Source organism: Aquila chrysaetos, chromosome 8 (genome assembly GCF_900496995.4).
Source record: "Aquila chrysaetos chrysaetos chromosome 8, bAquChr1.4, whole genome shotgun sequence".
Classification (NCBI taxonomy): Eukaryota; Metazoa; Chordata; class Aves; order Accipitriformes; family Accipitridae; genus Aquila; species Aquila chrysaetos.
This window is the reverse complement of record NC_044011.1, coordinates 13,360,158-13,385,721: the sequence shown is the minus strand read 5'-3', so window position 1 is coordinate 13,385,721 and position 25,564 is coordinate 13,360,158. Positions and strand designations below refer to the sequence as shown.

The window sequence follows — 25,564 nt, the reverse complement described above, 5'->3', positions numbered from 1 at the left end:
TGGGAAACATTAATCTCTCCAGAAGGAATCACTTTCACGATAAATTCTGAAATACTCCAGTAAAACAGCTAATTCCATCCTTATCACTGGACATTATAGAAGAAGGTGAAATTGGCAGATGGAGGCGACTCAAAATAGAAAGAGGAATGCGTTATTTTCACTAGATCATCACACAATTTGTTAGGTAAGTTCAAGTGCAATTTCCCAAAATTTACCTTCAGGAAGAATATACAGCAAAAATCTAGCATTAAAAAGAGTGTTCTCTGAGCTAAAAATACTGAGAGGATTACGATACATTTCAGCAAGGCCAGTTTCTCACACAGAAATTTTTCAACAAGACAGAGTTCAAATCACCTTCCTTCCAAAATCTAGGACATAAACATCTACTCCAGGACTCGGTCATCCAGGCTCCCTTTGCAGTCAATGGAGAGAGACAGGAACTCTTATAGAACAGCTCGCCCGACGGGTTTCAGCTGCCTCAAGTTAGATGAGGCAAGTCCCACTGGTGGTATCTAATTTAAGATTACAAGCCAGCTGCCTAAAAGGCACGTACTATTAACCAGTCTAGCTGAAGTCAGTGGGAAAACTCCAATTAGAATGGAGGTAGAAATTACAGTTGTCAGTACCGAGAACTACGCTTGCTCGTTGATCTGCGTGTGAAACTATGGGGGAACCTACTTATGCCTATTTTATTCTCAGCCAGTCCTATCCCTAGTTAAGTTATTGCAAAGTAAGTACTGTAATTGAAAGGCCGTCATAGCTGAGTAAGCAACCACAGTAGTGTACACGCTCCAAAAAAATAAAAAAAGTACGTGGATTTATTTCTCAATACTGGAGGTCTTTTTGTTCACACATTCCTCAGCCTACATATAAATCTCTTATCTCTGTGAAATTGTACTTCCTATGCCCTTTGTCTACAGAAAGGGTGACAAAACGTTCTTAAGATTTAATACAAAAAAAGAAAACCAGACACAGTTTTCTGGAAATGCAGCCTTTTAATACTAAACAGGAAATTACCGCTGGCTGCCATGAAGCGGTGTTGGATTAGCCCGCCCAGAAACTTTGCAAGATCTGGAGTAGAGAAGAACCTACTCTGCCGCCACACGACTGAGTCAGCTTGCATTGCAGGCTACAGCAGCCAGGAGGGCACAGGACGGCTCACGGCCATGTGCTTGCTAGGAAACAAGGCTGACACAGGGTCATTGCCCAACTGGGGGATTTTGCCTGAACATGCATGGTCTGCGTATCTCCTTTTGCTGATTTTATAGCACAAAAGGGCAAATGAAGTCCTTGAGTGGAAGTCAGCATGAAAAGGCAACCACATTCACTTACTGACAGATCCAACAGACCTCCTCTAGTCAAGCAGAACCTGTACCGAGCCCAGCAAAATTCCAGAGACATTCACAGATCAGGAAAGTGAAACTAGGTATTTGGCACCAAGCATCTCTCTCTTTCTCCATTAGCTCTGTCAAAATGGAATCCGAGTAAGTTTTGCGTCTGGAAAAGTCTGCAGGCACATTGCTGCGAATCCTCCTCGGGCACTCTCCCACCCCGACCTAGCAGTCCACAAAGAGGGAGGGAAAGACGAGCCCTATGGTCCAAACGTTTCCCATTCATGAGCACCTCATTTATCCACACACTGCTGCATAGGTGAAAAAAGGAGCACTTTATCAGCTATCCCATCTTAAAGTTTCAGTATGCCAGCCAAAAGAATCCACTGTGTCCCCAACATGCCTTTAGATCCCAACTTCATGATGACTTATCTGTTGCCCTAAAAAGCTGCTTGCTGCAAGTGTTTGTTTTTTTAAATATGCTAGTTTTTGTAAACTATCATTTATAAGATGCTATCTGGGTTCCCAAGGTTTTATAGAAGTCTTTTGCTTGAGCAGCTGGTTGTGAAGTTGTAGCCTGAGACTGCAATTAGATGGAAAGTTACCACTTTCAGCCTAAAACTATTGTATTGGCTTTGTGTAGCAGGGGGGTTACAGGGGTGGCTTCTGTGAGAAGCTGCTGGAAGCCTCCCCTGTGTCCGACAGAGCCAATACCAGCCGGCTCTAAGACGGACCTGCCGCTGGCCAAGGCCGAGCCAATCAGTGATAGTGGTAACGCCTCTGTGATAACATTTTTAAGAAGGAAAAAAAAGTTGCTGGGACAGATAGAAACAACAGCCAGAGAGAGGAATGAGAAAATGTAAGAGAAACAACCCTGCAGACCCCAAGGTCAGTGCAGAAGGAGGGGAGGAGGTGCTCCAGATTCCCCGGAGCAGAGATTCCCCTGCAGCCCGTGGGGAAGACCACGGTGAGGCAGGCTGTCCCCCTGCAGCCCAGGGAGGTCCACGGTGGAGCAGATATCCACCTGCAGCCCGTGGAGGACCCCACACCAGAGCAGGTGGGTGCCCAAAGGAGGCTGTGACCCCATGGGAAGCCCTCGCTGGAGCAGGGTCCTGGCAGGACCTGTGGATCTGTGGAGGAGCCCACGGAGCAGGTTTTCTGGCAGGACTTGTGACCCCGTGGGGGACCCACACTGGAGCAGTGTGCTCCTGAAGGACTGCACGCCGTGGAAGGGACCCACGCTGGAGCAGTTCGTGAAGAACTGCAGCCCGTGGGAAGGACCCACGTTGGAGAAGTTCATGGAGGACTGTCTCCTGTGGGAGGGACCCCATGCTGGAGCAGGGGAAGAGTGTGATGAGTCCTCCCCCTGAGGATGATGAAGCAGCAGAAAATAACGTGCGATGAACTGACCGTAAACCCCATCCCCGTCCCCCTGAGCCACTGGGGGGGTTGGTAGAGAATCCTGGAGTGAAGTTGTGCCCGGGAAGAAGGGAGGGGTGGAGGGAAGGTGTTCTGAGATTTGGTTTTATTTCTCATTACCCTACTCTGGTTGATTGGTAATAAATCGAGTTAATTTTCCCCAAGCTGAGTCTGTTTTGCCAGTTAGGGTAACTGGTGAGTGATCTCTCCTGTCCTTATCGCAACCCACAAGCCCTTTGTTATATTTTCTCTCCCCTGTCCAGCTGAGGAGGGGGAGTGATAGAACAGCTTTGGTAGGCACCTGGCGTCCAGCCAGGGTCAACCCACCACAACTATTCAGCTGAAGTCAGCTGCATCCCATGTAACAAAATCCTAAAAAAGCTGACTGTATTTGCTTTCTTTTTTCTCATTTACTGTCAAGCCCACCCTGTTAGAACAGGAGCAGTTTTACAAGATCAGGATGACTGTGGAGGACAAGTAGCAAGAACAACTCTGCTCTCCCTCCTCTAACGCTCTACTTCACAATGCTGGAATGCAAAACACCTGATAGTTCTGTAGTGTTGTGATTACTATTCCCACCTGCCTTTCCAGCAGAATGATATTTTTCCTATTGCTATTTAGACAAGAAACCAAAGGAAAATACTTAGGAAAATACTGCTCTCAACTGAACTTCTGGCATAGATCTATATCACAGAACTTTTATCAGCCTTGAGCAATTCTATTTATTTAGGTTAAAATTCATTAAACCTCAGGTTAAACCTCACATTAAAATCCACAGGTTGTGTTGACTTTAATCCAGCAGGATCAGGGCCTTTTTTATACCAATGACTAATTCTAGAAGGTTTAGCAAATGTTGTACCCTTGGCATGCTCTCAAGCACGCTGTAACATCTTTTCAAAAAATATTTTCAAAGAGTAGTTTCATGAAAGTACATCTTTCATCCTTCTGAACCAAACCTTTAAAATGAAACACAGGAGAGTTTGGGTTTACAGAAACAGTGGCTGCAGTAACAGACATCCCTAGCCTGCATTTCCAGGACTCTGGTTGAGACAAAGCAGGTGTCAGAGTGATAGGTATTTTCTGTCCTAGCAGTCTGCTGCCCCAGGTAACTGTCCTCCACATGTGCCCATAAAGCTTGTCTGAAGTGTACCAGACATTGATGCCAACTACACACCATGTAGTGTTGGTGCAAGAAATCCAAGGATCTGAGAAAGTACCCGATGAAGTGTAGAATCCTTAAGCTACATGACTAAGTCCAGTGTTTCCCAGAAGTGTCTGATTTACTTGCTTGGTTTCCAGATTTAAGGGGCCCTAGCCTAAGTTACCCATCCTGTACCCAGACACTGTTGGTGCATATCACACACATCCAATACGCTGTTAAATCACAGCAACAAAGATCTGAAGATTCTGCAGAAATGGAGATATTCATCAATTGTATCCAACCCCCAGGGAACACGTAAGAGGGAGGGCAACCAGTGGCTTAGCACCAGCTTGTCCAGCTCCCCTCAAGGTCCAAGGTTAGCGCAGCACAGAATCTCAAATACTGATAATAAAGCCAGAGGGAGCTGTTAAAAATTAGTAATGCTAATATCCTGGAGAGCAAAGCCTGCTGAATTTAAACTAAGGATTCCTCCATCAGGCCACCTATGACCAATTTAAAACAATCTCAACTTGCAGAAACATTTTGTTCTCCCAGCTTTAAGGCCATATTCTTAGCAGTCCTATTTCCTTCCTGTCCCCTCCTTTACCCAAAGCTGATGCCACCAAGAGATGGCCCCAGGACAAGGCCCCGAGGTCCTGGCTGAAGCTGTGGTCCAGCGGCTGAAGGAAGGGAAGGTCTGCAGGCATAGCACTGCCGAGGTACTGCCCAACCCTTCCGAGTATCACCAACCCTTCCGAGCTGCAGAAAGCGACTGTGGAGACAAACCGATATGGCTCGGGAGTTCTGGTGCAGAAGCGCACATCAGCGAAGTGCTTCTTGCAAATCTCTCATTTTGAAAGAAAACACGTGTTGTAAGCTTAACAAGCGGGATTTGCGGCTTATGCTTCAAGCCTTAAGTTGTTCACCTCAGCACTCAAAGAAGCAGCTTCCTTCACAGGTTGCTTTTCTACTTATTTTGTACACTGTGATTTATGCGATCGTTTGGATACATTTTCTTTTCAAATTATTGCAGGTTTCTAAATATTGTGATTTTGGTTTTCTATACTATCTTCCTCATAAAAATCCTGAAAACAGTTTTACAATCATTTATGAGCTAAGCCTGAAAAATGCACATGGGAAAGAAGTACAAAGCACAAAATACACTGGGAAGAAGCTGGAAACCCATTTCCTGACTGGAATGGCAGGTTTGGAATTCATGAGGGACTTTTTCTCCCGTGCTACCTTCAGTTCAGTTGTTCTGTATGTAACACAACAGATAAGGGCTATCTCTGCCTATCTGAAGGCATTGCTGTTCTGCTCCTGAAATACACAAGCATGGTAAAGAAGAGCATCCATCCAAAAGGAAAGGTGGTTATCCAGAGTAAGGCTCACACATTCTAGGGGGAATGTGCATATTTTAATTACCTAAACATTGAGCTTCATCTATGCTCCACACCACAATTTAGTTCAGGAAATTATATTCATGGAATGAGTCCCTTCTAATTAGAAATTCATGAACCTCTTCACAGTTTCTGCCACAGGAGCTGTATCCATTTGAATCATAAATTTAAACACTACTCTGCAGATCCCAAGACAGGATTAATCTCACTGTGAAGACAGCAACTGTGCAAAAGTGAGACCCAGATGAGTGCTGAGAAAATTCAGTGACATAACCAGTGGAAAAGGAGATGGCTAAAATGCTCATAAATTTATAAATGATTTTATGAAACCATTTCAGCAGGTGTAAATAGGGCACCTACAGCAGAAAACTTCTGTGAGAAAATTCTGCCACTCTCTTCCCCCAAACATTTTCCCTGTTTGCTCTGAACAGGCACTGCATGTTCTAGTCTAGCTTCTGAAATGATTAAACAAAGCTATATCTGAAAGATAGCCAGAGCACCAAAGGTCTCTAAGAGTTTGTTTTACTTTGAAAGCAATCGTTCTGCCCGGAGTCCTCCACCACACACCGTATTTCAGCCTTTGCAAAGGTTCTGGAGAAGGTGAAGGGAAGCCCCTGTGCAGAGACAGAGCAGGTACACAGGTGTGTAATGGAAATTGCCTACAAGTCACTAGCTATGGGTCACAGGTCAGAATAAAGAAAGAAAAAAGACCTATTCCTGTGGCAACCACCTCAGCAAGCGTTTGAGGGAATTAACCAGCTCAGTGAGTTTCCAGTGGCACAGATTAGTAAAAGTCCCATTTTGAGTCTCAAACCGCAACCTCTGGACTATCCCCTTGGCCGTTTCAGCGAAGAGCGAAGGCTTTCTGCTCCATTACTCTTGCACATTAGAGCCAGAGCTGATACATGCTAAATGATAACATCCTGCAGCAGCAGCAAAACTCTCAATCAAGGAAATAAGCTATGTGGGACGAATGGTTAAAAAAATGGGATTTCAAACAATAAATACTTCTACACATGAATTAACATTCCAAGTGTCTCAGTGCCTCATACAGCAGTGCAGACACAGGTAAACACTTAGCTTAACTACTGATGAAATGCAGCTTCAGAGAGAACACGCTGCTACAGCACCCATGTCTGCTTTTAGTATTAGGTAGGGAAGAAAAATCATGCCTCTCAGCTTGATGCAAATGCTAGTATCTACTGAATGTAACACGTCACGGGGGGAAGCGTTTGACACTCTCCCCTCTGCCAACAATAAGAACAGAAGGGTTTTTTTGTCCATCTCAAATACATTGCATTCAGCGCTAAGGCTGGAAGCCACAGGGGCTGAAAAACATTCCATGATGATTTTGAAAAACATAATTCATTAGCAATTACAAAGAAACTGCAGCTTTTGTAAAGCCCTGTAACAATGAAAAGCGAGGCAGTACTAACTCATAAATCCACTTGTAACAAATGGAGGCTGAATCCAGTGAAATTATGGCACAAAGACAAAAAACCAACAGCAATGGGCTTCAGAGAAAGTCAATACGGGACTGCAGCAGGGAAATCAAATACCTTCTGATCAATTTTCTAAACAAGATGAAGCAAGCCCAGAACTATGGTAGCTGTCTCTGTGCTAAAAACATATTAATATAAAGGCTTATATATGCAATTGGGACACAGCAGGTCTTTGATTGATTTATTTTACACCCATTACCCAAATGGTAAAATAGTAAAGCACTCTCGTGCTGGCATAACTGCATCTATACTGGAGCTCTTGCTGGTATAAACTGGATGAGTAAGACCTGCCATCTTTGCCTAAAACTCCACAGGTCTGTCAGCATCAACTTTTATTGTACAGGTAAGGCCAAAAAGAACTTTTGAGAGGAGAAATAATAATGGAAAACACAGCAGAAGATGTGGGTTTCCAGGGAGGACTTTAAGACAGTGAGGGTGTTTGTGGCATCAGGAAGAGCTGTAATGTTTCAGAGAGATGGAAAAAGCCAAACAAACCACATCAAGAATGGTTAAATGTGAAGCGGGAGAGCGCTCAGGATGTGATGCAGGCGAGGGAGGCGTGAGGCAAAGCCCAACTGGACACTGCCCAGAGCAAGGGGCCCTTCTCGTGCGGGAGCTGACAAGGGGGGGCCCAGGGAAGAGTCACCACTTCCCCCAGGAAGAGGGTTTTGGCCTGTGGGAAAACAACACAAAGAAGAGAGAAAATAAATGAATAAACAAACAACAGTTTGTTAGTGTACTTTAGGGTAGGAACGGTCTGGTCAGCCAAGTACAGACTCCTCGCCCAGCTGCTGGCCCTCCAGTGAGGATGGCTATGGCAGCATGTGGGTACCTCAGCCTCGGTCACCACCTGAACCAATACCCTCAAATAATTAGGAAGTCAACACCTCCATGAATAACATATTCCCACCACCACACTGCACCTTGCTTTCCTGCAACTGCGGGGCCAGGAATTTAGAGTGCTTTTGAAGTGAAGCACTCATAGCATCACCAGTAAGATGAAAATAATCACAAGCAGCTCCTCACCTTGAAAGCCATGGCAGAATGTGCCAAACTTCTTTCTGAATATCGATGGTCCTGATCTGTTTTTATATGCTCTTCAAATTCAGGACACCCATTCCTCGGGGTCAGTGATGTTCTCCATTTCCCTCTGTGAAACACTTTTCAGGTCTTACCAATTTTTCATGTACACTAAGCTGTACTACATTTGTATTAAGCTTATTTGTCATTTTCTCAATTTCTCTTCAATACTTTCAAGAACAACAAAAGATGTATTTTCTTTCTGAAAAGTGGCAAGGAAAGAGAAGGTGAAGCCCAGGCTAAGACCAATGCCTCCAGGAAACTTCTACAGCCATGCTATAAATCCTTTCAGACATACCACGGAAACACAGGCTAACACAAGTCCACTATATGTCGCATTTGTATTGATACTGTATTTCTGAACCTACAGGCCAATATCCATGCCTCCAGCACATGAAATTTCAGATGAGCTACACTGCAAATGAATGGAAGCTTTTGTCCTGAATCAATCAATATGCTCAAGGCTCAGGGGTTCTTGTGAAATGGGTTGTTACTGTCATACTGATGAACTCTTGCAAGTATACTCCCTTTCATGTTGTCATGGTTTAACCCCAACCAGAAACTAAGCACCACACCGCTGCTCGCTCACTATTCCTCTACCCCTGGATGGGGAAGAGAATTGGAAAGGGAAAAAAAAAAAAAAAAAAAAGTAAAACTTGTGGGTTGAGATAAGAAGAGTTTAATAATGGAAATATAGTAATAACAACAACAACAACAATAATAATAGTAATGAAAAGGAAGATAACGAAAAGAGAGAGAGAAATAAAACCCAAGAAAGACAAGTGATGCACAATGCAATTGCTCACCACCCACTGACCAATGCCCAGTTAGTTCCTGAGAAATCATCGGCACCTCCTGGCCAACTCCCCCCAGTTTATATACTGAGCATGACGTCCTATGGTATGGAATACCCTTTGGCTAGTTCGGGTCAGCTGCCCCGGCCGTGCTCCCTCCCAGCTTCTTGTGCCCCTCCTCACTGGCAGAGCATAGGAAACTGAAAAAGCCTTAACTTAGGATAAGCACTACTTCACAACAAATAAAACATCAGAGTGCTATCAACATTATTCCAGTACTAAATCCAAAATACAGCACTGTACCAGCTACTATGAAGAAAATTGACTCTGATCCAGCCAAAACCAGGACACACATCATCTTTTATTGTGCTAACTAACATTTAAGAACTATACGTTGTTTTTACTTTATGTTGTACCAAACAATAAGTTACCAATTAATTATTCAGAAGATCTGTAGCAGAAAACACAAACTACAGTTGACTTCGAGTTACTAAGGCCTTAAAAACCCTGGTGAAATTCAGGAGTAGGTAAATCAGAAGAAAGCACTACTCATTAAGAAATCCACAAAGGGTTTTTTTTTATTGCCACAGATGCATGGGGTACCAGCAATGAAGTCCCTCATTTCGGGGGAGGGGGGAAATACTTTGCATTAATTTCAAAATTAAAAAATTCAAAAAGAATTATGTCAAAACTTTAAACATTTGGACAAAATGGATCCTTGCTTTCCAACTGAGAGTAAAACTGTACCTTTTTTCCTCTTTCAGAGGTTAAAAACATCAACAGCTGCAAGCTCAAACATACAGACATCCCGAACTCAGGTCTTTGTCAGCAGAAAGCCTTGCAGCCCTAGCTTTCAATCCATCCATTCTCACTCTTTTAGACTTGGTAGGCCTTTTCTGCTGATTTGCACTTTCAGTTTAATGTCTTCAATCAAGTTTAGTTCCCCCTTAGTGACTCCTATATTCATCATTTCATGAGAAGACCCCAGTCAGAAAGCTGTAACGTGAGATATGCTGTATATTTCATGACTTATAAACATGATGGCTGGTGGGGTCTGACTCCCATTTCAGCCACTCTGACAGTGGAAACATCAGGAGTACAGATAAGAAAAGGTTTTGAAAAAACTTTCTATCAGACAAACTTGTGTCAGCACACGGGGAATGACTCTTTGCTAACATTTTTTTATTACAATAAACTCATTTGAAGAAGCAGTTCCTTTCAGGATCCTTTTTAAGACGGTACACTTGAAGCAGGAAAGAAACTGGTCCTACTGGGAAAAGTTTTAATATATATTTTTAAAAATCTGAATTTTATAACCATTTAAAAAGCAGAATCAATGTTTAACTTGAAATCAAACTGGTTTTGTTTACTATGTTGGTATGTGAAACTGAACACCTGAAAATTAAGATGGATAATATGAATTCATTCCCTAGAGCTAGGCACTGAACTGCTCGCTCTCAACCTGCATAAACGCACTCCAGGAATGTGAGGGGGTGAGGGAAGAGAGACAAAGGTTGATAGTTGGATGCTAACTTCAAAGGCTCCTAGAAAGTGAGGGAGAAATTAATTTCTTGAATAAGAGAACTGAAAACAAATTAACCATATTAATGCAAAAAAGGATTAGCCCCAAAATTGTTAGTCTGTATTTATACATCCTCCCTGCTATAAAAACTGCCTTTGATAAAGAGACTTTTAAATTAGCCATTCTCTCTTTACTTTTGAAATTGAAGCCTATATTTGATGGATGCTTTGGGCCAGATCCTTACTTATTTAAGTCTTCATCACTGGCCATCACATGATGATTATTATAAAACTGAATTTCAAATCAACTGTGATGCATTGTATTGTATTATTTAGGCCCAAAGATGACAAGGAAGATCATTCCCATCAGAAGGAAGAATTATTACTGAAGGCCATTATACCATTTGGCACAATTCTGTGTATTTACAAAGAAGATACACAGCATCCTTGTTTGATAATATTAAGGAGTAATTATTGCCTTCTACACATTCATGATAGAAACCTGTATCTACACAACTATTGACAGAAATATTCTTCATTTTCTATTTACATTTAAAAGTAAGACCTGACTAGAAACTCTTAGGCCGTAGATGGAGTAGTTAACAGTAACAGTCCCAAATGGTGGTGCAGCAAATGGAAGCTGCGCTCTATGGGATTACTGCTGCAGCAAGTTTTGCTTTGAAGGGTAATGGTGCAACAGTGACATCTGACAGCTAATCAGCACAACTGCTGTTAAGGGGTTAAATCAAAGCCTTCAATCACACCATTAACAGCTCCCACTGTTGGGCCAGGCTCCAGCCCAGCTGCAGAGCTCCAGCCAGGTCCTGCAAAGCTCAGCTGTTCAGCTGAAAAGGCACAAGTGGGCTCTTGCCACATAACCAGCACTCGGGATAGAAGGCGGGTTTTGCCCTGGCACACCAGCCAGGCAGCAGCAAAGTGGTTAACACAGGTTTCAGTGATTCTTAAATTTAAAGGGCAACAAATTTGAATTCTGAGGATCTGTCAAATAGCTGTAAAGTGCTCATGCTTCCCTTTGTTCAAAGCAGGAGGCTCAGAGATTTTGCCCCAGGAGAGGACAGTGGGGACCAGAACCCTCTCCCCAGGGCCACAGCAGCCTCCTGGTGAGATCAGGCTTGTGTGATCCCCGGGGCTGACTCCGGCTCCCTCCAGCCCAGGGGCATCGCACCACTTTCAGGCTAGCGCAGGACGGCGATGCACAATTTTGCTTGGCCCCATTGTGTTTTTATGCAACATGTGGTTATCCTGTCACAGACTGAGTTGGGGGTCTTTTCCAAACAAGAGGCCAATATCTGAACAATGAACAAACCTAGTACCAAGAATGTCTGCAGAGAAAATGTAATTATGACGCTGTTATGTGTTGCTTACGGACAAAGCATTTGAACCTCAGCAAACAGATGTCCTTCAGTAATCATAGAAAACTCAGACCTGAGGAATCTGCAAAGAAAGCTGCCACTGCTGCTCCAAGCAAATAATCTGCAATCATCATCCACAACTATTCACCAGAGAATTGAGTGCTCCAGTAAAGCCTTACAAATGATTCTCTCATGTAACATTTTCTCCCTGTGCAGTTAGACTCCATACTCACAATTCAGCTACTTAGACCATTTTATTCCTGAAGTGGCAACTACAATGAGCTTCCTTCCAAGTTCCACTTGCAACTTCAGCCCTTCCCTCCACCAGACTGTGGGTCACACTTGACTAAGAAGGACGCACAGAACGGGCAATGCAAAAACAAATGAAGCACAAGTGCAGAGCAGACTTGCACTCCAAGAGCCACCCACAGTTTTTCAGTGATGCAGTATGTACGAGTAGCACATACACTTCATTCCAGAAAAGCCTGTACAGGTTTGGACTCCCTCATGCACCTTCTTATTCACACTATCCACTCGGCACTGTATTTTACCATTAAAGGTATATTGCAGTCACAGGTAATCAAATTACGGCATTAAAAATGCTGGCATGCATTGCTTTGAATTTCTATAACTTTTCTTCAAAACATACATAAAGTGAAACAGAGCCCTCAGCAACCAATAACTATCTTTGTTCAGAGGTCCATTCAAAACCCAGCCCCTTTGCCAACAGTGTGAAATAGTGTGCTTATGCAGGCTACCCAGCAGCACCAGAGTTGGCCGTAAGTTCCAGGGATGTCCTGATGAACTAGGTAAAACTAGCCAATTAAGTGACTATGCCTCATCTGTACTGCTGCTGAGGAGGCTCAGCCCTCCACACGCCTCAGCAGAATTGTAAAACTAAATGATTGGAAGGAGATCACTTACAATGGTAAATGCAAAAAATGCCTTTGCAACCCTGGAGGCCAGCTAGAGCAAGCATGCTCTACATTAAACACAGTTGATTTAAGGACAATATAAAGGCCATCTTTTACCCTCTTGCTGTAGAAACTTGGGGCCTCATTATGACTCCTACTTCACATAACTAAGCCTTCCCATCATCTTCTAACAGGTGTGTACATTGAACAGAAATAGACCAAACCCAACCAAACAAAAACCCAGAAGATAAATTAAAACAAAGCACGAGACCAGAAGAGACACAGAAAATGTTTACAGCTGGGATGCATGTATAGTAAGAGAAAGAGCAAAGCAGACTGTACACTGCAATCCTCAAAAGTAAGTGTTGAGCCAGACCTCATCCTGGAGACAGATAAAATACCTGGAATAAAGAACCATCAGCAAAACCATTAAAAAAATCCAACCAACTGCACAAACCCCACAAAGAGAAAGGCAGTAGCAAAGGTACAAAAGAAACATGAAACTCACAAACACCTAGTACATCAGACCTGCAAGTCCAGAGACCTTGGTGCCTTTTAACGACACTGCAGTATTGCTATGAGTGATTAACAGCTGAATTACAATCTAAACTGAAGGGCATTCAAAAGCTTTAGGCTGGGAAAGATCTACTGAAGTCAAATAATTTCAGTTAATAATTTGCTGCCAAGCGCTCTCAGTGCTGCTTCATCATTGCTGGCAAGCCCACGGAGCAAGCGCGCTGCAAGCTGCCTGCCTGCAACAAGCAAAGGGGTTTGCTGCGGAAAGGGAGCGTGCCGTGTCTTGTCTCCTCTTCCCTCCAGCAAATATAAATTACGCATGCAAAACCCAGCGAACAAATGACCAAACACCCCATCTTTGCAAATGTCTTTGTGTAAGCATTATGACTCACTTTGCTGGTAGGCTCTCCAACTAAATTAATTTACTGTGGTAAGGAAAATCTGAGCAAAGTAAAATTTAAGCTGTACAAACACCTGCAAGAGTTTCTAAGTGCCTGGGTTTTGGCAGCCAAGACCTGCTTGTTTGGGCAGGTGCTGCCACTGTTATGGGAGTGTCCATGGTACAAATTCCTCTGCTCAGCTGTCTTCAGGAGGGAAAGCTGCCCTGGCTTCTTGGAAACAAGTCTGCTCTAATCATGACAGCAACAAAATGTCTTAACCAAAAGCTTCATTTTTTTCTGCTCAGACTCCCCTTAGTACCTTCGGGTTTTTTCCAGGTTATGGCCTTAACAGGGTTTAGTTACAACAGCTTGAGGCTCTCATCAGTACATACACCATTTCTTTAAAAGTTTTTCTTGTTTCAAGTCCAGTTCTAACACAAACTGCTCCTCAATAATATCGTCTCTTATTCAATGTTATGCGCACTCTGTGAATAAGTGCATGCCAATGGATACAGAATGAGTTTTCAATTACGCAAGATTTTGTTAAAGTGAAATTAAAATAGTGTATTAGTAATCATAGCTGAAACTACAGAACAATCTCCCGTATGCTACACTAGGCTTTCACAGATACCAATATGTCCAGCTATACAAATTAGATCAAGTGTATTAGCAATGTGCTCAGGGTGCTCCTTACTTCTATAAAGAAACTATAGTTTTATGTACTTTCACTGGCTTTCAAACCAGAGAGAGACACACAGTGCAGTTATCGGCATTGAGTTATCTTCCCTGTCTTTCTAGTCTGCTCTTCATTTAGCTTAATCTATGATCATTCTTTTATATATATATATTTTAATATCATCTTTCAGCGATATTGAGGGGTTAGGAAAACAAAGTATTTAAGCACATGCCTGGCAACAGTACTCATATGTTTAAACTCTGGCATGTTTTTGCATGCTTTACCGGATGGAGCCCTGATCCCACAGGACAGGGTACAAGCAGTAAGAGAAACCAGTAAATAATGCAGGATACCTTCATTTTTCATTGCACGGAATTGCAGTTCCTGTAGAAAATGCAGCTTTCACATTTCACAATGCATAAGCTGCAGTTTCTACGCAACTAACCAAGCCTTTAGAGGATAGACAGATCTTTTTAAATCTGGAAAAAGAGTAAGTCACTCACTGTCCAGGCATATCCAGAGGCTGCTCTTTGTCAGTTCATCCGATCACACGAAGAAAGAAGACAAGAAGGTGGAAACTGGTCAGTGCTAGGAAAGAGCGGGGGCTACAGCTATGACAGGGAGATTACCTGAAGCCAGTTTCATTATTCACCATTCCTCACAAATGCATGCAACTCCTCACACCTAGGTATACTCCTCACACACTGAAATTCTGTGAGGGCTCCTATGACTGCTAACTGCAAAAGCTGATGAAACAGAACTCCTTAGATGTCAAAGACCTACTGGTACTATGCACTTCTGAAAACAAGCTCCAAATCTTGACGAAACTGCAATGCCAAAACCAAATTAATTTCTGATTTGAAGCAATGCTTCAAATAGAGAAGAAAAAAAAACCTCTGAAAATCAATCCACCAGTTGTTTGCTGTTAACTTTTTCCAAAGTACATGATGACACTAAACCAGATAAATCAGTTATGGATACAAGTATAACTTAATTTCTTTCTTGAGTTTCCCTGTCCTTGACAAGTACTCAATTCCAGCTCCCTGTAAAAAATGCATGGCAAATGTATATACTGAGAGGCCTCTTTTCAAATCACATGTAGCTCGCTAGAACTTTAAAATGCCAAAATTTAAGCTTAAATAAGGTGAGAGCATTGATTTGACATGATCTTTATCTTTACACTTTTTCAACAATAACTAAATTGCCTCCTAGCTGTCAGCTTGAATTAGACAGTATTAATTACATAAACTCAATTATTAGCCTTTTATATTAACAGTTTTGTTTGCTCATTCCTTCAGTACACTTCAGATCTAATGAAGAAAAAACTTCTAACACCACAACGTTGCATGTTTCAATCCATGCAAGAAGGCTTGGATTGAATGGATTCTTGCAACTCTTCTGCAGCTGCCCCCCTCAACAAGGCCTTGAAGTGCCTGCAAAGATTCAAATGCTGCTACTGTTGCTTAGGTACTAAAATGTGAGGTTCTATCAGTAGATCACTCCCACACCAGTCCCTTTGCTGGCTATGCAAGATATCTGCTGTAAAAACTGTTCTTCATGGCCTTTGCCTATTTGCTACTGAATTAATCTGTTTTCTTTGCACGTCCTTGGCTTCTCTAGCACTGGCAAATGCTCGTCTTTTATACCATCCCTTTCTGTCAGTTCAAGTCTCAGTGTTAGAGGACAAAAAGACATTTTGCAGTTTACTGAAAAAAAGAAAAATGTTAACCAGTCAGAATGAAAAATGAATGATCTGTTTGCTTTAATATCTTGAAAAAATCAGTTTCTTGGTAGCTATAAACGTGCTTGTAATCATTATTTTCAACAAGCTTGAAAATAATAAAACTGTTTTGGCTAGCAGTCCATGTAAAATAGGAGGAGTTACAGAAAGAAGACCACTGTAGCTTTAGAGGCTGGCATGCAAAGCTAATTTGAGCCTGTTCCTCTCTTTCCAACTGCATGTCCCATCTCTCTAATTCCGGGCATACTGCAAGCCATAAATTTTGATGTCCTTGACACCAGGGACAGGGGAAGTAAGTGCCTTCAAAGCGGATAAAAGTCTCCTCCAAAGTTTTCTTCTGCATATTTTGCACTTTGTACTGCCTGAAGCAATACACTTGCTTTTTAGAGCTGTTTTTACTATATAGTGTCCTAGTCTCTGTGGGACCAGCTCCCAAGGGATTTTTTCCACAGCTACACACTTAGAGAAGTGATTTATGTAGTGCCCATGAAACACACAATGCACCACTATTCCCAGGAAGAGAAAAACTAAACCAAAACCTACTCAACCTCAAGACTATACCTCCCACCAGGACAGCCGCTGGGTTCCCGTCTGTCATACTGCTTTGAACTCTCTCATTCATACTGCTGAACAGCAGATCTGCAGCTCCATAGGCAAAATTAGGAAGAGCACAGTGTGATGGTCAGAAGAGAACACAGTGCCAAGGCCAAACACACAGAAGACTACTTCAGAAGATGGTGCTCCTTGGGGGGAAACAGCTTGAGACAAAATTAGTAGCACAGTGCTGATATATCTGTAGGTTACACTTGATGTTACTCAGACTGCTATGGTCTTCCAATGGACAGCAAGGCTCCTCATACCTACTGCTCCTCCTGCAATAAACTAGCTCAATGCAGCACTGAGTGAATATATGGTAGGTTTACCCAGTGAACCTAAAAAGAAAAAAAATTCCTCTTCATTATTTTCATGTGCTCTGGCTGCAAATACTCTGAACAAGCCTCTCTAGGATTTAGAGCCTGAACTGGAATGACCCAGGCTATCAGATCAAAAAAATAAAAGGTAGCTATTACTGGTGCCTGTTCTGCCTCAAATTGCCAAAAACTTTTATAACGTGCCTCATACAATGCCCAAAGACAACACGGAGAATCATTTGTTACCAAGATAAGCAGCACATCTTCTGAGGGTTGGGAACCCAAACAAAAAAACCCAAACCCACTACAAACACAGCACAGAAACTAGTGTTTCCCTTCTCACCTTCTCTGAAGAGCCTTCCCAAAACAGTAAGAGAGACATCTAGACATTAAAAATATTCAGTCCCTCCTCCAGTTCTGCTACTGGCTATCTGTATTATCTCAAGGGAGTTATTTAAACCCTTTGTGTCTCAATATATTTGTCTGGAAAAAGAACTCTTACCTACTGTAGTTCACAGCTTTTTGTGAAGCTGCCTGAACACCTCAGAAAAGACATATGGAGGTATAAATAACTGGAATTACAGCATCTCCTTTCCTTGGTGCCCTGCATTTGCAGCCCTCAACACCTGCAGTCTTGACTTAGACCATGGTGCGCATCCAGCTACCCAAAGAGGACTCTGCTACTGCAACCACCCTATTACCAAAACCAGCCTTGAAAACCATCAGCGAGATGATCATCTGAGAAAATAACCACAAAACACTCTGCGACTGTCTCCCACTCAGTCCCAAATAAACCTCTTGCTCCATATTCTTATAGGGATGTGTATATGGTATTTCTGCTTGTGTTTTTTTTATTAGACAGACTAGATTTTAATTAGACTTGATCGCTAAAGGCAGGGGTAGCAATCTCTAGGTGTCCAGGAAAGCAGAAAGAGACAATGCAGGCAGACAGGAGCTATTTTACAAACAGCCTTTGTGAAAGCAAAGTTGGCAAAGGCCCCAGCAAACAGATAGTCTTGTTGAATAGGTTACATAGTTCACCCTACCTTACATAACTGCATGGTTATTGTCAGGTCTTTAATTTTTAGAGTAAATAACCATTCTGAAAAAATAAAGGGGGAGGGGGGGAACAAAAGAGTATAACTGTTTTTTATGACAAGCCAATTCCCTGAAAACTCATTCTTCTCAATTTGCTGCTTTATAAAAGCATGCGTGCCAAGATGAGAGAACATCTCTTACTGTTATAATTTTGATCTATGCAGCAATTCATGATTTGCTCTTTGTCAACTCTGGGTCTGATTCTGGATGCACACACATGAGCAGCCCTGCAGACTTCATGGACTGTGACTATACTTCCACCACTCACATAAAAAACCCCAACTGAATTATCCAACTTAATTTGCCTCCTCAAACTTCCTGTTTTGAAAAAAACATTTAGTAATCGTGCTCTGAAAGCAGACTTTGAGGAGAATGTGTCAGCAGTTAGCACTGTGCCCCTAATTAAACCAACATATTTATGGTCTCCATAAATTCTCTCTGTAGCCATAATGTAATTGTTTCTGTATGCCGATGTCACAGTATACACAAACGTTTTCATATTATCAGCACTGCCTTGCTGACTGCTTAAGATAAGGTCCTCATCTAGCAATGCAAAGGAGACTTAAGCTCTGTTTGCCACATATTAATGAGAAATGGGAACCATCCACAAAGAGCCTTCTGCTCCTCTAGAAAAATCTCTCCTGACCGCACAAGAATATTACCTTTCCTAGATTATTTAAAGGGACAGCACTATGAGTATCAGGGTTTTTTCCCTTCTCCTTCTGACCTAGCATCTCTTCAACAGAATGTCCTTAATTTTTGTTGCAACTCCTTCAAATGCTAATTTATGTTCCTTTGGTGACTGTTGCTTTCTGCACTTGGAGAGCCTTTCACATACATCTGAATGAACGTCCTGAAATTTCTATCTAGTTCAGAGAATGAACATTGCTGCATTCAACACTTACAAGCTTAATTTATTTTCTTGCAATTTTGAGAAAATTTACCTCGGCAAATGAAAATCCAGAAATGGCCCACAACCAAAGGTCAAGAACACATGGAAACCAAAAGCAGCAGAACATCCTGTATGCCAAACACCAGGAACACCCGTTTGCTGTGTTATTTCTCAGTGTTGCTGAAGAGGCATCATTTGTCATTAGTCAAATCCGGTCACCATCCCATCACAGGCTTGATCCACACCCATCCAGAGAATGGACTTTGTCAATAGGCACCAGATGAAAACCAAATACTTTCAACAAATTATTTAACTTCTGTATGCCTCTGTTTAACCATCTGTAAAATGGGTATTTTAGCATCTACCTTTGTGCAATGCACGGATGCAAATCATATGTAACAATATCCTGTCTGCATACACAGTAATACCATGGCACAATGAAAGTAACTCCTCATAGTGCTGTAAGAGACAGTCTGTCCTCTTCAGGGCAGTCATAATCCACTACCTAAAAATGTGTTTTCAGAAAGACATGTCATGATGTTGGTGAAGGACAGAAGCTATTTTACATTATATGCCCTTACACTTCTAAAATGATTTTTTTACAGACAAGTCAAGTGGGCAGCGCAGAAGTCTCCCTTTCTGCATGGTTTTAAACTTTTTTTTGATGAAGAAGGGTCTTTTCCACAAGAAAGGGTGGGGAGTGGTGGGGGGGCAGGGGACATGAAAGTAATTTCAGCAGGAGTGTTTGTGAATAGGATAGTATTTCATATTAATGAAAACCAGATCATAAAATAGTCTGTGAATTAAGAAAGTGGCAGACAAATACCTATATTAAAAACAATAGTTTTCCCCATCGTAACACATGTTCAGGATATTGTTTTTGAAACAATAAAAACTAAATCAGGATTTTAAAGTACAATTCCATAGAAAAACAAAATGTCCAACAATGGGAAACAAGTTGTACAAATAATTTTGTTTCACAAAGCAATTATATAATTGTAAATCTATGCAATATAGTTTATTTGATTTCAAAGTCATCAGGCACACAAGGAATGCAACTGTTTAGTTTGCAAACATCTCAAGAAAATAAAAAAAAAATATACAAAATAGCAGGTATAAATATTACATTAAATTAAGAAAAAACAATAAACACTTATTTTTACAGCTCCGTTCTATTGAAAGGAAGGTTGGATAGCAGTTATGTTACAGCCTGAGTTGACCTCGTTTTTTCTTTATGCAGCAAGCAATAAATAAGGCCTTCAGGGTTCAAGATCAAGTAATTCATTACTAAATTTATGGAAGACTCCGCTACAGAAATCAATAAATAGTGACTAAAGAAGGCATTATGAATAAAACAACTTCATAATACTGGTAACTCCACTTGAGAGGGTGGCAAAAATTTTCTACATAGTAAGTATATACCAAATCAATCCATGGAATATAATTTGCATTCAATAAACTATTTAACATTTGGCACATGACCTCAGTGTTGAGACAGGTTAAGTTATCTCCCATCTTTTTGCAAGGTCACATGTAAATACAGGGGCTTCTCTGGACCCTTCGCTGTCACTCTTACTTACAGACTGACCCTTTCCTACAAATACCCACAGTAGCACGTGCTTTTCAGGAGGAGTTGAAAAGAGATCTACATCAATTACGAAGACTAAGAGAGCACATAATGGGACTGCTCAATTAAAAACTGCCACCCCAGAACCTTGCCTAATTTTTGCCAAAGCTAGCATGATCTATATAAATATACACATATATGTATTTTATATATATACACAGGTGCAAAGAGAGACCGTTGTCTACTTCTATTACCAAGGAGCAAAGGGCTGGAAGGTACTGTCATTATCCATTACATAGACAAGGTTGTTTTCATATAAGGCTCCTTTCTAGAAAAACAAACATGTCAAGCCACCACCACTGCTAGGGAAATAACTGATGAAAAAGCAGGTTATTCTGGCCTAATGTTTGGAAATCAGATCCTATTCAATATAGAGAACTGAAAGGTACTGCATTTAAACAGAACTACCCACACAAAGAGATCCAGGGTGGGGAAGATCTGGAGAGCTAACAAGTTGGCAGAAAAGGATGTAGGGATTACCATGAATCATAAACTAAGCCTAAGTCTTAGTGTCATGCTGTTGTGTAAAGAACCACCATTGTATTACAAGTATAAACAAGATAATGGTGTGCTACCAACCCTTGTGCTCTAGTTAGTCCTGCTAAGACCTCAGGTGCAATCACATGCTCAGTTTTTGGTAGTGTTGTTCAAAAAAGAGGCAGCAAGTTGATCACAGTCCAGAAAAAGAAACAGCAATATTTGTGTTGGAAGTTAGCAGTTTAACCTGTGGGAAGAAAAAAAGGGAGGAAAAAAAAAGGGGGGCGGGGGGAGGAACATAATGCCCTTCATAAATACAAGACGAGTTGCTGTAAAGAACATTTCTGGCATCCACAGAAGACAGCAAAAGTTAAAGAGAGATGTCTGTAAGATACCAATAAAAACCACTCCGTGCTAAGGACTACGTACACTAGAATAATTTGCCTAGGGAGACAGTGGAATTAACACGCTGGGACAGTTTTAAGGACAGGTCAGATCAACATCTATCAAGAATGATAAGCAGAGCTGAATGTGTCGTGTGGCAAAGGATGCACCAGGTGATTTCTCAAAATTATAAAATGAAGCCAAGGTAAATTCCATGAAGTACAACAGTATTAAAAAAACAGAATACGTTTGGTAACCCATCTTCAACCACAACAAAAAAAAATTTAGATCTTGCTATAATTGTGTTTCACTTCTGGTTTATACATTTCACACATAACTACAAAGAGAATTTCCACTCCTCCATTTATAATAATAGGCAACTTTATCCCAGAGCAGATGTTGCAACCTTAATCTGGTGTGCTTGAGACACAGACTGCTTATGGTGATGTCTAATTCAAAACGGGAAGAAGAGAAGCTAAATACACCAGCCTAACTTTTCCTTTATTTTGTGTTTCAAGAGACATTTTACTTTTGCACCATTCTCAACTCATGAGTCTTCAAGGGAATGTTTTTGCACAGATTTCTGATCTTTTACATTCCTTCTATTGCTATTCTGCAGAAGTAGTATAGCTGCTTTCACAAAGCTCCTGCTCTCCATGAGGTAACAATATCCAACTCAGGAAGGTAAGTATGAGAAAGAACAAGGAATATGGAAAGGTGGAATTAGAGCATGGTGGAGGCAGCGCTCAAGGAAAAGAGAAAATGAAGCATGCAGGACAAAGTGAATGGAATAAGGGTGCTGCAAGGACTCTTCTACTCTGAGTACTGAAGAGAGACTAGGTTGTGAAGCTTTGAAAAGATGCATGGGTGGAGTGAAATGAGGAAGGCAGGAGAGCATAGGCTGAGCTGCTAAGGGAAGGGACGTAAGAGGAAGATGATAGGGACTAGTAAGAAGAAGAACAGCCTTGAGAATAAAGACGGTGTCATGGAAGGAGAGTTATTACAGATAAAAGATGGAGGCTTCTCCCATAGCTTTGAGTCTCCTGTAACAAGGCAGTACAGAGGCACTATCTGAACTATCACTGATGGATAGACATGGTAATTCTAGAACAACACAGCTTCCTCAGGTATTTTATCCTACCTCTGCTCTGGGAAAGAGGCTGACAAATCCAGTGTTGGTAATCAAAACCTTTCACCTGCCACTTAGCAGCTCTGTAAGAGCAGTGGAAATAAAGGTCTTATGCTCAAACCCAGAGAAAAAAAACAATCAGAACAGTAAAAATGCCTAACACATGGTAATAGTCCATGACATTCTCCATTTTGAACATCTCACCACTCAACATAACTTCATCCAAGTCGCTCTGAAGCTGCTGGTAACAGAAGGGGTACAAAGATTGACATGCTTATGTTTCAAGAAACTTTTTTTTTTTTTTTGTGAAACCCCTTTCTGCAGACTTACAAGTTCTTACTCAAATAGGTTTACCATGTTCTGAAGGTAATGAACCAGGTTAAGAAACAGGTCCAACTTCTGTAAGCCTTGCTCACCTACCCAGTCCTCCAATGAGCAACAGCACCTACTGACACCAGGATAAGTGGTGTGATTCATGCCAAGTTAATTTCCTTAGTATGATACATAAGATGAATTTTTGCACACCTTTATTATAGATACGAAACTCCACCCAAGCTGGAGACACGGACAGTCAATAGGTTCCTTAAAAACTTCTAATAGGCCACTTTTTATTAAAAGAGCTATTAAAATTACATTAAATACTCATGAGTCACACTTGTTCACAAGAAGCCTCAATTTCATTTTCATTCTACTTATCAGAGAGCTGAGAGATAAATTTATGCAAGAAACCCTTTTAGCTTTCCAAATCTCCTTTGGTGTTTCTATTAGCTGTTAAGTGAAATGTGCCATTTTCCTCTGGTTAGAGAGGTGAGACAGGACACAGCTCATCTTGTATCGTTCCATTTTGGGTGGGTTTGGGATATGAACAATGCAAGATTCTATGTGCTATGGGGTCAGCATTTCTGCACAAGTATTATGTTACCTAAAGCATTGCCACGATAGAATACGTGTTCATATAGAAAAGGAATTGCATAAACGTTGCCGCCAAATTTGTAGGTTAACCTCATTGACAAAGTGTCTCTCCCTGCAAGTAAATGAAGCCAATAACTTTCAAGGTGACCCTCAGGTAACAGAGATTAACCAGACAGAATTGTATTAGCAGTAAGAAACAGAATGGCCCTGTTTTATGTAAAAGATTAAATTCAGATTTTTATTTTTTTTTTTAAGAATGAAATTGTTAGGCCTCAGGTCCTGGCAAACTGTTATGATCTCATACAGAAAATACTACACTCCTGTTTTCAAGTCCACGAGAGGGTGAAAAACAACGGTGGTCATAAAATGATAAAGGGAAACGGGTGTTAAAAAAACCCCAAAACCAAAAACAAACAAAACCCAAACAAACCCAAAACCCCACACCCAGAGATCATGAAAAAAATTTCAAGAATGCTAGCTTTTTAAGAGTCCATAAGCTTATAGGTAGAGATTTGAAAATTGCTATAATAACCTCTCATGAAAGCTTTCATACTTGAAGCACAGTTCAAGAGCTGCTACTGTGTAACTAGAAACATCTTTTCAAAGGAATCACCTCAAACTACCTCAAAGATAATGATAAAATATTCTTCAGCGCTAGGAGGACCCCAAGATTCAATAGAGAAGATTTAAAGAAGCCATTTATGTCAAAGGCTGAAAGGAAACACAACAGATAGTTTACTATAAGCCAAACAATCTTAGAGCCAATTGCAATGTCTTGCCCTATACTCCTTTTACTGGCAACAAAGGCCACTATTGACTAATTCTTGTTTTAGAAATATGAATAATTTCGGTCAGAAGAATCTCAATGCATCACACTAAGAAGAGAAGATCAATTGTTTTTTGCACTATTCAGAGAAAACAATAAGTATTTCCTGTCCCATGTAGCATGGACATAGAAGAAAACACAAAGAGTGTTTCCTACCATACTTTGCCATGCTTCCCATGAAAGTGACTTTTGGCAAAATGCCCATCTCCTTAAACTTCATTACGGACCTTAGATTTTTTTTATACCACTCTGCTAAAACGCCTTCCTGCTTTCTTCTGCATTCGCTGGCTGAACTATGGTCAGGAAGACACTTCTATTTTTGTAATTTTTAAGAGTAGATGAAATGCATTAAAGTTGCAAACCCTCGGGATATTCATGCCCTGCCATTGCTCCAAATGAGGCTATAATGCAATAAATACCTTTTGTGTTCCAGGATCTTCCTAGGTTTTCACAAAACTTGTGCAGGTTGTTCTTAAAAGTTAACAGTTTTTAAGTCCTCCTGTCATTTTGTGAAGCTGGACTAAGATATGGCTAACTTCAATTCCTGCCTGCTCCCCCCCCCCCCCAGTGCTTTCAGGTGTATAAAACACTCTATGAAGAAACTGTTCAACCTTTCTATTACTTTCTTTTTCAATCCTTTCACTTCACTTTTCTCATTTATTTCATCTTGGAGCTTGCAAAGTTTCAGAGCAACATATTGTAGTGGGAATCAGAACCTTGACTGTGGCTCACCACTTCTCCTGCAGTACCTATAATGAAAAGGTCAAAACTGCTATTCAAATTCTCCTTCTCTGACCTCATGACTCATCAAATTGAGCCTGCATTATGGCCAGGGACCATGACAGATTCACAGAAGAGTGTCCCACTAAGTGATGATGTTTCTGGCAATCCATTCTAGCTCTAGCTCTTAACAGAATTGAAACATTTTTTAAAAGTGCCTTAAAATAACTAAAGTTGTGCTACATTACTGGGGTTTTTTGGTTATTACTTATTACCATATTTTAAAATACATTATACTATTATGGTATCCTGATCAATGCAGACAGTTCAGGGCTCACATAAGCAAAAATAGCTTGCTGCTTTGTGGCATTTTTTCTCCCTTGCAGCCAGAGTGCATCACCTGTTTTTCTTTATTCCAGCTTAGTTTTCTAGTGACCTACTCACTGAACCTTCTAGCATTTCACTCCTCACCCTTGTGAGCAAGCAATGACCAAATTCCCTTCTTCCCTCTTCTTCCACCTGACAAATGCAGTGAGAGGTCCCAGCTCCTGGGGCACCTGCTCCAGACTCTCTTGGATTCCTTATTCTTCCCTCACTGCCCCAAAGCTGAGGCTCCTTCCTTCAGCACTCATCACCTCCTGTGCCTGAAAAGTCTAAGTATCCCAACAAAACCGACAAGAGTGGAAAAAATGAGCAGGAAGCTCCAAAGAGCATGTCCAATTGCCCAAAATTTATGTTCACCTTTCTTTCCTCCTAACCTCCTTCACTCCCTTTAGACCACAAATTCAGTAAGAAAAATT

The 25,564-nt window shown here is 41.3% G+C and overlaps 1 protein-coding gene across 6 annotated transcripts in view; it reads right to left on the bottom strand.

Moving 5' to 3' along the window:
* The window catches only part of SASH1 (SAM and SH3 domain containing 1), a 570,731-nt gene that overhangs the window by 64,526 nt on the left and 480,641 nt on the right, over positions 1 to 25,564 (bottom strand). The window lies entirely within an intron of this gene.